The 13,322-nt window shown below is 41.0% G+C and overlaps 1 protein-coding gene across 8 annotated transcripts in view; it reads left to right on the forward strand.

Moving 5' to 3' along the window:
* The window catches only part of FRY (FRY microtubule binding protein), a 446,915-nt gene that overhangs the window by 157,049 nt on the left and 276,544 nt on the right, over positions 1–13,322 (forward strand). Inside the window, exon 1 of one of the 8 annotated variants that reach the window (XM_082700316.1) lies at positions 319–402. The exons of 6 other annotated variants lie outside the window; for them this stretch is intronic. The gene's annotated coding sequence lies outside the window, so the exon portion shown is untranslated. Of the gene's footprint in view, positions 1–318; positions 403–13,322 lie in introns of those variants that run through there. One more of the 8 variants, XM_082700314.1, reaches the window with a different exon arrangement.

The following is a 13,322-nucleotide window of genomic DNA, read 5'->3' on the forward strand; positions in this document are numbered from 1 at the left end:
GCCTTGCCCTTGCTGCTGGATCAATGTTGTCTTTAGACCAGTCATTAACATTAAGATAGTTGGGAGACTTTTTGGTGGGGTGTCACAATCCTGCTATCAATCGTCTTTGTTAGTGAGATTTAGAACATTTGTAAGCCAAGGGAGACTCCTGTCTAGCAGGATTGTGAGTTCTGCAAGTTAACTATTTGCTTATTGTTCATGGCAGTCAGGGCTGCCTGAGGGATGTTACACATATGGAGGGGAGCGGATGAAGGGGGGGTGCAAGGCGCCAGCTTTTGCTTTGTCCTCAGCCAGCCTCCTGCTCCCTCATCAGCATTGCCGAGCATTAGAGAAGAGAGTGGGACAACTAGAGGCAGGGAAACCAGCTAAGACTCCAGAGAGAAGATAATGACAGTGAAGGAGGTGAGTGGGACCTGCAATAACAAGGGAGCAGAGAAGTATGACAAATAGCTCCGAGTAGGATTTAGGACAAGGTGAAGATGGTGTGTGTGTGTGTGTGTGTGTGTGTGTGTGTGTGTGAGAGAGAGAGAGAGAGAGAGAGAGAAAGAGCATAGAGTCCTAATTCTGGAGTTTCCACTTTCAGATAACCCCCAAATTTTATAATCATCTGTATTAGTTTCCTATTATTGTGTGAAAAGTTGCCACCAACTTAGCAATTTACTATTTATTTTTTTTTAAATTTATTTATTTGAGAGAAAGAGTGTCTGCTCATGTGGGAACATGGGTAAGGGGCGGTTGGAGAGGGAGAGTCCTAAGCAGACTCCCACTGAGCAAGGTGCCCAACACTGGACTTAGTCTTATGACCCTAAGATCACAACCTGAGCCAAACCAAGAGTCCAGTGCTCAATGAACTGCACCCCCCAGGGACCCCCCTCCCCCATCTTAGTAGTTGAAAACATCTACTTATTATTTCACAGTTTCCTGGGGTGAGGAGTGAACATGGGTCAATGCTTGATGTCTGCTCAAAGTCTCATAGGCCAAAATCAAGATTTTGGCTGAGCTGGGCTCTTATCTGGAGACACCTGAGACAAATCCATTTTCAGGCTCATTCAGGTTGTTGGAAGAATCCAGGTCATTGCAGTTGTAGAACTGAGATCCCGGTGTCCTTCTAGGCTTTTCCTTTTCACGTGGCCCCTTCTATCTTCAAGCCTGCAATGGTTCGTTGAGGCACCTTGTGCTTCCAATCTTCTGCTTTCTTCTTCTGTCTCCAGCCTGAGGAGGCTCTCTACTTCATGTCGCTCAGGTGATTAGATCAGACCCACTTGGATAATCTCCCCATTTTAATGTCCTTTCTGCCATATAACATGACATTACATAACATGATCCTGGGGAGTGATAGCCCATCAAATTCACGGGTTCTGGGGTTTAGAACAGATGGCTTTCCAGGGGAAATGTTAGAAATTCTGTCTATAACATCGTCTTTTGGGGGGGAAAAGTGACATAATTAAGGAGACTTTTTTTTTTTTTTCATGAGAACGTAACTTCATCATGACATCACCATCACCTCCCAGGGTTAGCGTTAGACATATGTGATATAAGGATACAAAAATGCATTGCAAATATAAGGGTTTGGAATGAGCACAATTTCACAGATTGGGACTTTGAAATCCACCTCCATTACCCCTAAGCAGGGTGGTCTTAAACAGGCCAATGGCATCCAACAACCATCTCTCCACTTGGGTGTTTTATTACTGGCTGCCAGTAGGTGTCCCTGCCACAGCTGAGGAGAAGAGAAGCTCCCTGTGGCTGTTTCCTCTGTCCCCCTGAGGGGTTGATGTGGATTGAAATCTGTGCAACCCCTGTGTTGTGGATTCCAGAATGCGGAGCTCCTCATCCCTGGGAGGTTCGGAAGCATGGAGCGGTCTTGAGGAATCCGACTCTTCCAAAGGTGTGAGCCACATGTTTGCTTGGGGAAGGCTCTTTTTGTCAGAGCAGTCGGGGTTGGGTGTGGGGGTGAGGAAAGGGCCCTGGGCTGCCTCTGTCATGCTTTGTACCTCCTGCACCAAGATCCTGTGGCCCCGTTCATTTTGATGGGGGAAATGAAGTGTCTTCCTGCTCGACCAGCCTCAGCAGTGTGGTTTGGCACTGTTGAGATGGGAGTGGATGATAGGAGCCTAAGCGAAAGTCTGAATGCTGAGGTTCAGGGTCCAAGCCATAGCAGTGAGATTCTTTGTTGCCAAGGCCCATGTGAAACTTGGCTCCCAGGACCTGGCCCACGTTCCTGGGTCAGACAAATGGACTTGAGATTCACGTCAGAGCCACAGGCTGCCAGGTCGGGAAGCGGGCACGAGGCCCTGAGCTGGTGCAGATTGGTGTCCAGGCCTACCAGCTGGCTAACAGAATACAACTAACTTTCAGAAGAGAACCCTTGCCAATGAAGAGCTCTCTCCTGTAGGATGTGGTGTGCGCGCTTAGAAGAGGGCATTTCTAAATGTATGCTTATTATCTATTGTAATGATGTGAGCTACAATGAGGGGGAATGTGTGTTCTTATAATGCTTTCTTAGCACTAGACCTTAATTATCAAACTTCTCTAGAAGTAACCGCCTGTATCTTTACAAACCAGTGGCACTAAGGACAATACAGACTTCACAAGTTAAAAGGTATATTTTAGTAATTCATATAATCTCTGTATGGAGATCACTGATGTTTGTACCACTTAATGGTATATGGGATGTTTCAGTGTTTAAAAAAAAAAAAAGAACACACAGAAAATTGCAAAAGATGAATTAGAAGTGATTTTTTTTCTTACCATGTATGATGAGAAAGTCGGTCTTGGGAATTATTCCCAGACATTCAAGTCTGCAACCTTTTGTGACTTTCTTTCTTTCTTTTTTTTTTCTTTTTTTAAAGATTTTATTTATTTATTTGACACAGAGAGAGACAGTGAGAGAGTGAGAGAGGGAACAGAAGCAGAGGGAGGGGGAGAGGGAGAAGCAGGCTTCCCACCAAGCAGGGAGCCTGATGTGGGGCTCGATCTCAGAACCCTGTGATCATGACCTGAGGCAAAGGCATATGCTTAACGACTGAGCCACCCAGGCACCCTCTTTTGTGACTTTCTTAAAAGGGTATTACAATATGAAGAAATAACAGGAAAACAAATGAGTTTTGTTTTTTTAAAAAAACATCTACCCAAGTATATAATATAATAATTAGAACAGATAGCCAAGTGCTACAGAAAATGTAAAGACAAGCAGGCATCGCCCCCAGGAGGGAACCCTCCCTCTGCAGGCTTGTTCTCTGGTTGGGACATTTCTTGGGTGAGGATCTCTCTGTCCTTCCCTGTGAGTCTCAGCTTGTGTCTAGAACATAAATGCATGAAGCAGTGTAAAATCGTGTGATCTGTGCGGATGCCCATATATTTTTAACATTTATGATCAGATCCTGTTTCCTGTTTTGGCTCTACCATTGAGTCTCCTGAATTGGTTTATTTATTCATTTTTTTATATTAGAATTGTATTTGGTGATGAGAGAGCTTCCCAGTCCTTGCAAAAAGAAATAATAGGGATGGATAGGATTTTTGAATTTTTACCATGTATTAGTATAATCCTCATAGTGATCGTTTGAGATAGATGCTGTTACTGGTACCCCATTTTACAGAAAACTGTGGCATAGGGGTTTAGTGATTTTCCCACTCATGTGGCTAGAATGTGACAGAGCAGGATTCAGTCAGGCTTAGGACTTGGGACTTCATCTTCCGGGGCTTCGCCACCACCACCATGTCTTCCTGGAGGCACGCACTCCCCTGGGTCTGTCCTTGGAGCCCCTCACATGCCATGATGGGAGTGTGTCCCAGGCAAGCAGTCCTCCTGGGAGGTCACCACCCCTTCAAATAGAGGGAATGGACTTTCACCTTGGTGGCTTCTTTCTACCACTGTTTTGAAGGAGGAACTGGTTTTTCAGAGTCTTGGTTTCCTACTTTGAAAAATAAATTTAATTTTTTCTCTGCTTAAAACATTTAAAGAATCTTAAAGGAGATAGTGTATAGTGTATAGTCCTGCCCTCATTAACCCGGAATGTGTTATCTTCTACCAGGTGTTATTGTAATTATCTTTTATAATGCAGCTTTAATAAATACATGAGGCCATTTTCTGATAATTACTTTTACATTCTTTTTGAAATACCTAGATTGTATTTTGCTTCCTGACATGTATTTTGTGAGTTTTATGTTTCCTTTGGAAAGAGGAGAGAAGCATACCACTGAAAACGAACCCTAGAGAGCTTTCTGGCTTGTCTCTAAGATAGCATTTAATGGAAGACTGTCTGCTCCTAAGGGTGTGCTGACATCCTCATTCTACCTAGCACATGAGAGCATTTTGAGATAAATCCTTAATCATGTAAAACAAATTCTTTTAAGAGCAGAGGCCAGGGGGAAAAAATGCTTCCTGGCTTTGACAATTGCCTTATTTGTGCATGACAAAAGCCCTCCCCTGTAGGTTGCTTTGTTTCCCAGAATATTCTAGAATGTGAGTTACATAGTTGACTTATAAGAACACTGTTAAGAACACAGTAAATCCAATCTTGTCACCCGAACATCAGCAAGTGTCACGGCAGGGCCAGGACAGAGTGGCCTAGTTGCATAGATTAAGCTCGCTGAGGGATGCCACCTGGCAGCAAGCGTCACTTCGGAAATGGACAGTGGGCCAGGATGCTCTCCATCTTAGAAGCGGCCCACGACAATGCAGTTAGGGAGATGCAAAAATGACAACCCATTAGGTTGGATCAGCTTTCTTAAACTCAAACGAACCTTTAAAAAAAAAAAGGAAAACTTGAAACTGTTTGTCTCTCCAAAAAGATATCATTTAGTACTCCAAAAATAGCCAGGGTTAGGTTTGTGTACAAAATGCCTGGTTAGCTAGTAATACATTAAAAAAAAAAAATTGTGAATTAGTACTTTTTCCCCAATAAAATAAGTTTTGAGCTGTAGCTTTTGTTACAGTCATTAATTCACCAGATCTTATAGCCTAACCAATGTGATTTTATTTAGCCTTATTGAAGTGCCACTCAGTTCCTGCCTAAACTTTCTTATGTGAACATAAAATATTAATCCAAAAATCCAGAATCAACCATTAAATCACCCATTTAATCATCCATTAAAACAAAGAGTTTTCTATTTGGAATTCATAGGATCTTATCTGGACTTACTATAAAATTGCTTTAAACATAAAGTTGCAGAACTGCCCCAAATGAATCTGGATTATAGTTACTTACTGGATATATGTGTATGGGACTCTAATTTTGATAATAATACAAAATCAGTCAGCTCGGTTATAGCCTTTGTGTGAATATTCCCCATGTCACCTTTCTCTCTCAGTCCCATCACTCCTTATGCCTTGTCCTTCCTTTGTCTCTGTGTTTCAGCCTAAATCTCTTCTTTAATTGAACCATTGGCCTAGCGACCCCCCAGCAGGCACCTCCTGGAAATTACATGAAATATACATACTTTCTCTGTGAAATTCAGGGTGTTTGGTGTCAGGATATTCCTGTGTGTAAAAAGCCACATACAGTGTTTACATAATTAGTTCTATTATAAACACTTAAGGGCAGTGTTTATAATAGAAGGACTCCTTCTTTGGAGTCCCATTTTTTAATAAATATATCTTGATGGTATAAATTATTATATCTTCTTTTTTTAAAGATTTTATTTATTTATTTGACAGAGATCACAAGTAGGCAGAGAAGCAGGCAGAGAAAGAGGAGGAAGCAGGCTCCCCGCTGAGCAGAGCCCAATGTGAGGCTCGATCCCAGGACCCTGAGATCATGACCTGAGCGGAAGGCAGAGGCTTTAACCCACTGAGCCACCCAGGTGCCCAAATTATTATATCTTCTTACATTCTGACTCCTTTCCTTTTTTTTCTTTTTAAAAATCTTATTTATTTATTTGACGGAGAGAGAGATCACAAGCAGGCAGAGAGGCAGGCAGAGAGAGAGGGGGAAGCAGGCTCCCTGCTGAACAGAGAGCCCAATGCAGGGCTCAATCCCAGGACCCTGGGATCATGACCTGAACTGAAGGCAGAGGCTTAACCCACTGAGCCACCCAGGCGCCCCATGACTCCTTTTCTTAACTGAACTTTTCATTCATCTCACGCTGACTTTAAGGGTTTCTTTAGTGTAACGGTTTAAAATTTTTCTCTCCCCTTATGTGTCTGCCTTTCTTCTCTTTCTTAAATCCACACCAGTGCCTCTCACTGCAGGAAGAAGTCAGAGATCAAGTGGGATCTGAGAAAAATGCCCATAATGCAGGAGCACAGCTGACCATAAGAAGCTCCTTCATGGCCTGCAAAGATAAAATGGAAACTACTGTTGGGAATTTTATCTTTAATTTTCTTTAAGAAATTGGAACTAGTGATTCTAAGCCTATTGGACCCAACTCTCCTATTTATTTATTTATTTATTTATTTATTTATTTATAGAAAATGTCTTTTTTATTATTATTAGTTCCAGGGTAGAATTTAATGATTCATCAGTTGCACCTAACATGCAGTGCTCAGTACATCACATGCCCTCCTTAATGCCCACCACCCAGTTACCCCACCCCCCCTTACCCCCACTCCCCTCCAGCAATCCTCAGTTTGTTTCCTAGAGTTAAGAGTAGAGTCTCTTATGGTTTGCCTCCCTCTCTGTTTTCATCTTATTTTATTATTCCAACTCTCCCTTTTATAACAAATATTTTGTCATATCTCTTTTACTATCCTGAAATAAAATTCAAAGACAATACAACTCATCTATCTGTATAGCTTTTTAAAAATCTTTATTTATATGCCTATATCTATATGTTATAACTGTAATCCAAAAGAGAAAGGTAAAGGGCATCTGGGTGGCTCAGTTGGTTAAGTGACTGCCTTTGGCTCAGGTCATGATGTCAGAGTCCTGAGATCAAACCACACATCAGGCTCCCTGCTTAGTTGGGAGCCTGCTTCTCCCTCTGTCCCTACCCCCTTCTTGTGATCTCTCTCTCTTTCTGTCAAATAAATAAAATCTTTTTTAAAAAAGAGAGACAGAAAGGTAAAGAAAGTCATCTGTGCTAAACTAGTCTGAGAATCAACACTTCCAGTACTCTGACTCTATTGCATGGAGAGACAGGGTGAACTAGTCATATGTGCACACCAGTCATGGAGCCGCACTGTGAAGGCACAGCCCCCTGGGCAGACTGGCACAGGTGTGTGCTTCAGTGTTATGATTTTCCAAATTGATGACCAATTTTTGTACAGGCTCCAAACACAGCAAAGTACCCCCTTCCCCAGCATACTTAGTGGTTGCATTCCTTGAAAATGGAGAAGATACTTAACCTATGCCAAAGTACTCTGCTAATACTTTGTTTATAAGTACAACATCAGATTCCAGACTAAGTTCAGTACAAATGAGTTTCTCATCTATAAGGCTGTCAAGGGGAGCACTTGGATGTCAGGTTGGACATGAGGATGTCACTGTGCACGAGAGCTCCACACATTGCCTGACATTAAGCATCCCTGCCCCTACCCACGGAATGTTGGCAGCCCCTGCCCCATCACCGGTATAACCAAAAACATCTCTGCAAATTTGGAAAAAGGCCCCTAAAGGGCAGTATCACACCCACTAAGAACCACAGCTTTCAAACATTAAGGATGTCTAGTAATAAATCAGATTCTGTTTTATTAGTGAAATTATTATAGAAACCTGCGTTATGCCACCGTCATATTGAACAATCACCATGTGTGTTGCTCCTAGACTATAAGCCTATTGAGAGTCAAGACCATATAGCACTGTGTCCAGAGGCCCCACACAGTGTCAGGCAATTCACAGGTGCTCAGGACTGTCTGTTGAATGAATAACAATTCATGAATACCTACCTTATTTTCAAAGGAACTGAACGGGCTTTCATGAATAATATATACCAATTTTATCAAACTTCATTGTTAAGATGAGGCTATTAAATATTAAATGCCGGATTGTACAAACCTAGAAAATACACAGTGATCTATGCCTAGTTACAGAAAGTTATCTTGCTTTGTTGAATTTTTAGATCATTAAGGTGCCAGAGAATTGATGTTAGCAACAATTTACAGACTCTGGTGTCTTCACTTTTTTAAAAAATATATACTCTTCCATTGTTATAAGACTATTGACAACTTCTTGAGTACAATAAAGTAGAGAAAAACAATAAAGACAGCTTATCGCCATTATTGTCCATTTGGAGAGATGAGCTGCACATCTAGAACCAATAATAATTAAAGCTAATAATCAGGTATTGTGTGGGATAAGGATGTCTTTGCACAGAGTAAGAGACCTGGGCAGAGAGGACCAGGGTCCTGGGATCAAGCCCCACTTCGGGCTCCCTGGTCAGCAGGGAGTCTGCTACTCCCCCTGTTCTCCCTCCCTGTCTGTTAAATAAATAAATAAAATCTTTTTTTTTTTTTAAAGATTTTATTTATTTATTTGACAGAGATCACAAGTAGGCAAAGAGCCAGAGAGAGAGAGAGAGGAGGAAGTAGGCTCCCTGCTGAACAGACAGCCCAATGCGGGACTCGATCCAGGGACCCTGAGATCATGACCCGAGCCGAAGGCAGCGGCTTAACCCACTGAGCCACCCAGGCGCCCCTAAATAAAATCTTAAAAAAAAAAAAAAAAAAAAGACCTGATGTTAACTGTATGTTTCATCTTGAAAAAATATTCCCCTTAAGTGGTCAGATTTTGAGTGGAATGCTTAGTAGTGATGTTAAGTAAGTATCCAAAAGCAAGAATGAGAAAAGAGAAAATGTTAACTTTTGGTATTATTTTATTTTTATAGTCTATTCTTTTTAATTGCCTTCATTCAGTTAACTCATGTTTAAGTAGATTGGAACACAAAGTTAGAGGAAGGCTGAGCTATGCCTGCTTTAGAATCAAAAGTTAAGGGCTGCCACCTTAGGCAATCACTCACCCCTAATGAACCTCAGTTTTTCCATCTTTAAAATAGGGACAGTACCTCTTTCACAAGCATACGCACACAGGTCTTTGGATCAAATGCAATAGCATGTAAAGTAGTCCATTATGTGGCACAAAGAGGTACTTAATAGTCAATCTTGTTAGATTAAAATAAGATATTCCACTTCTTTAAGGTTAGGTATAATTTGTGTTCAATCATGGAACTACTTAAGTTCATAAAAACTACATCTCATCAGCCAGGCATATATTTCATGAGTGTCCTTGGGTTCTTTAAACTTCTGTTTCTTCAACTACAAAATAAGGATAATATTACAAACTCATAGAGCTATTACAAGAATTAAGTAAGATGATGCATGAAAAGTGCTTAGCACAGTTGAGGGCACATAGCAATCTCTCAAAAAATACTATCATTAGTATAACCTATTAATATCATTATGATGCCCTTTACATGCTATGTGCATATATTATCTCTTTCTATCTTTATTACAGTCCTAAGTGGTATGTATTTTTTTAATTTCAGCTTTATTGAGGTATAGTTGACACGCAAAATTTTAAGGTCATTCAAGTGTGCATTATGGTGATTCAATATACATTGTAGAAGGATTCCCCTATCTAGTTAATTAATATATCCAGCATTTATTTATTTATTTATTTATTTATTATTTTTTTAGAATTTATGTTCCTATTTTCATATGAGCAGGAGCCTGAAGAGTTTTGTACCCAAATGACCTGCTCAGGGTCACCAACTGGCTAATTGTGGAGTTTGGACTGGGGCACAGATGTTCCAATTTCTAATCTGGTACAATTTTCCCATCCTCGGAGCTTTGTCACAAGCCAGGGTAACCCTTTCCTTCAAACCCCTCTTTAAAAATGATTCACAGAGGGCGCCTGGGTGGCTCAGTGGGTTAGAGCCTCTGCCTTCAGCTCAGGTCATGATCTCAGGGTCCTGGGATCGAGTCCCGCATCAGGCTCTCTGCTCAGCAGGGAGCCTGCGTCCTCCTCTCTCTCTCTCTGCCTGCCTCTCTGCCTACTTGTAATCTCTCTCTGTCAAATAAATAAATAAATCTTAAAATAAAATAAAAATAAAATAAAATAAAATTAAAAAAAAAAATGATTCACAGAGCAGTTTGCAAACTGCTGGACAGAAGAGCAGACATTTCTGGAGACTCTTGAAACCCTCAAGTCCCCTTTTATATGATAGTCCTGCCTCCCACCAGCCTTGCTTTTCCAGTGATGAAGATAGAGATGAACCAGAGAGCTCGATTCTCAGCATCTCCTTTTTGTCAACAGTGTGTCTCTACCCATGCCATCATGCTGACGTCAGGGCTATGGGATTTGTGTGGGAAATTCAACTGGTAGGATCTATTCAACACAGTACTGATCACTGCTAGCTATCTAGGACTGTAAGCAGTTCGACTTACCACCGTCTATTTCATAGCATTGTTTTCCCACATGGTTGCGAATTGGTGTTCATCATTTCTTTGGTTCCATTTAGAGTGTTAATATTTCTTATGAAAATAAATATTTTGGAGGTACGGCTAGAACATAAACACGAAAGCATAGGTACAGCAGACCTAGACATATGTTGGGTTGTAGAAGTTGCCATCTTGGCTCCATATGTAGTATTGCTCTTGGCACCTGGCAGACTTGTAGCAAGTTGGAAATAAAGTTTATGGGATCAGGCAAATGTGAAACATCTGCCAAAATGAATTATGAAATACAGCTCTTATTGACTGAAAATGTCTGTGCTTTTCAATGACCTGAACATCATGATGCTCTAACCTCAGTACTTCTGAGCTATGTGAAAGTCCTAAAAGCTTAACTGTGGTACTCAAATTCTTCAATGGTGTGAAAGTAGGAGAGCGTCCTGTCCTCCTACTCTTTCGCATTCAAGGACAGGTCTATTTTTCAAAATCTCTGTAAAATCATCTGGTGATTTTTTTTTTTTTTTTTTGAAACTGGATTGCCATGATTGAAAGTCTACAGGCAGAGTCTATGCCAAAAGAACCTTTGAAACAACGGCAAAATTCATGGGACTCTTGTGAGTTTCACTCTGTTCTTTGAATGCTGGCTTCTTGAAAGATCTATGGGCAGCCACAGGCACAGCTAGAATTAGCACAGCCAGAATTCGCCATCTGCCACTGCTCTTGGGAGGCTAAGAAGAAGATGATAATTTTTAATATTATTAATTATTCTTCATTACACATTTATTAAGATTCTACAGTCTTCTGCTGTTGGATCTCCTGCTGTAAATTAAACAGATTTAAGTAATAGAAATGTCTATCTACCTTAAGGGCTGACTTCAGAAAATAAATTACAATAAACGATACTTAAAATTTGTGTTTTTATCTTGTATCAGGAGATACAATGGGTGGATAATGCCTTCAGGCTGAAGAAATGTAATATGTAAGTTGAATGGTCTTGATACTTTGACTAGAGTCTGTATAGGGAGACAGATGTTTAAAGGTGGACCTTTATTATGAGAAGGACCTGTATTTCATTCATCAGTAGTAGAATCAGATTAATGAAATTTCAACTTTGAAAAAGGACCCTGTGTCCTCTGCAAGAAACTTCTCAGTAATATCCTTATAGAGGGTGTGTCTGGCTTCGGTTCCAATGCCTTCAGTAACAGGAAACTCTGTTCCTCTGGTGGAATTCATTCACTTGGTGTATTTATTGAGCACCTACCTTGTGCTTGTCTTGTTGGAGCTTACCTTTAGTCAGAGGAGTCAACCAGTAAACAATAAATTCAGTAAATAAGTAAATTATATATTGGAGTGCTCATGCATTCCATTTTTGGATGTCCCTCTCCTTTTTTTTTTTTTTTTTTTTTTAATTGAGAGAGAGAGAGAGAACATGAGAGGGGAAAAGGTCAGAGACAGAAGCAGACTTCCTATGGAGCTGGGAGCCCAATGCAGGACTCAGTCTCGGAACTCTGGGACCATGACCTGAACCAAAGGCAGTCACTCAACCAACCCAGGTGCCCCATGGATGTCCCTTTTTGTCAGAAAGTTTTCCCTTGTGTTTTCTTCTTTGTAATAATTGTTCAGATATTTGAAGAAAGTGTTCACTGCCCTCTTAATTCGCCTCACTGTTAAATTATGCACTCTCGGTTGGTTAAGTAGTTACTTATAGGTATGAGTTTGCTAGGGCTGCCACAATAAAGTACCACCAACTGGGCAGGGTAAACAACAAAAGTTAGCTCAGAGTCCTGAAGGCTGGAAGTCCAAGATCAAGGTGTAGGTAAGGTTGGCTTCTTTAAAGCCTCTCGCCTTGGCTTGCAAGTGGCTGTCTTCTGTGTCTTCACATCATCTTTCCTCTTTCTGTGTCTGTGTCCTAATCAGAGCTATTCATATTTGATTAGGACACTAGTGTGACCCTGTTCTCACTTAATTAGCTCCTTAAAGACCCCACTCCAAATACAGTGGTATTCAGAGGTATTGGGGATTAGGACTTCAACGCAGGAATGGGGGGTTGCATAATTCAGCCCATAACTTAGATCCTCTTAATTGGGACACTCAGAAGCAGGTAGGTGACCCCCACAGAAAGAATCAGGTAAAATGGCCAGAACCCATATTCTAGACATCTAGATCACCTCCGATAGCCCCAGCATCGTTAACTGGCATTGAACTTGCAAAGACAAATGCCAGACCTTTAAAAGACTTGTCTTGAAGTCATATTCTCCTCCATCCTTCATTCAGATGTTCATTCAGTAAATGTGTCCTGAGTGCTTGCTGGGTTGCGCAGTCCACACACTGGGAATGCAGCCAGGAAATCAGCAGATGTTATCTCTACCCTCTCCAGGGCTTAAGTTATACCCATGCAGGCTTCCATAAACAAGTGAACAGACAGATACAGAATTGCAAATTGATATGTGCTATGAAGTAAACAAACCTATAAGAGAGGCACCCTACTTTTGGTAAACTTGTGGGGTGGCTGAAACATAGAGTTTTGCATTTACCCTGAAACAAAATGTTTCATGTTAGATTTGGCCCATATTCCACTCTCTAGTCATTTCCAGGAGAGATCCTGGCTGTCATTTATTAGATATGTGCCCCCCCGCAGCACCCCAACTTTGCTTTATTCTCCCGTGTGGTGGGTATGATACCTCTGGCTTCATCCAAATCATTAATCAAAACATCTAATGAATCAGAACACCACTGCCATTGTCAGAGAACTAACAATAATATGCCTTAGCTACAGCTCGAAGTCTAGCCATCATATAGAAGGCAGGACTCTAGAAATATGAACAAGAGTCAAGCTGCCCACAGCTAAGTTTTCTGTACCACTAGCCTGAGCCTTAAATGTTCTTCTTATGCCACATTTATCACAAAAGGCCTTTCAAGGTGTCTTGATGACTTTTGCAAGGTCAAGTCCACTTAAAGAGTTTTACTTGCAATGTGGAGAAATAAAATTGTT

The sequence above is a fragment of the Mustela nivalis genome (assembly GCF_964662115.1).
Source record: "Mustela nivalis genome assembly, chromosome: 15".
Taxonomy (NCBI): domain Eukaryota; kingdom Metazoa; phylum Chordata; class Mammalia; order Carnivora; family Mustelidae; genus Mustela; species Mustela nivalis.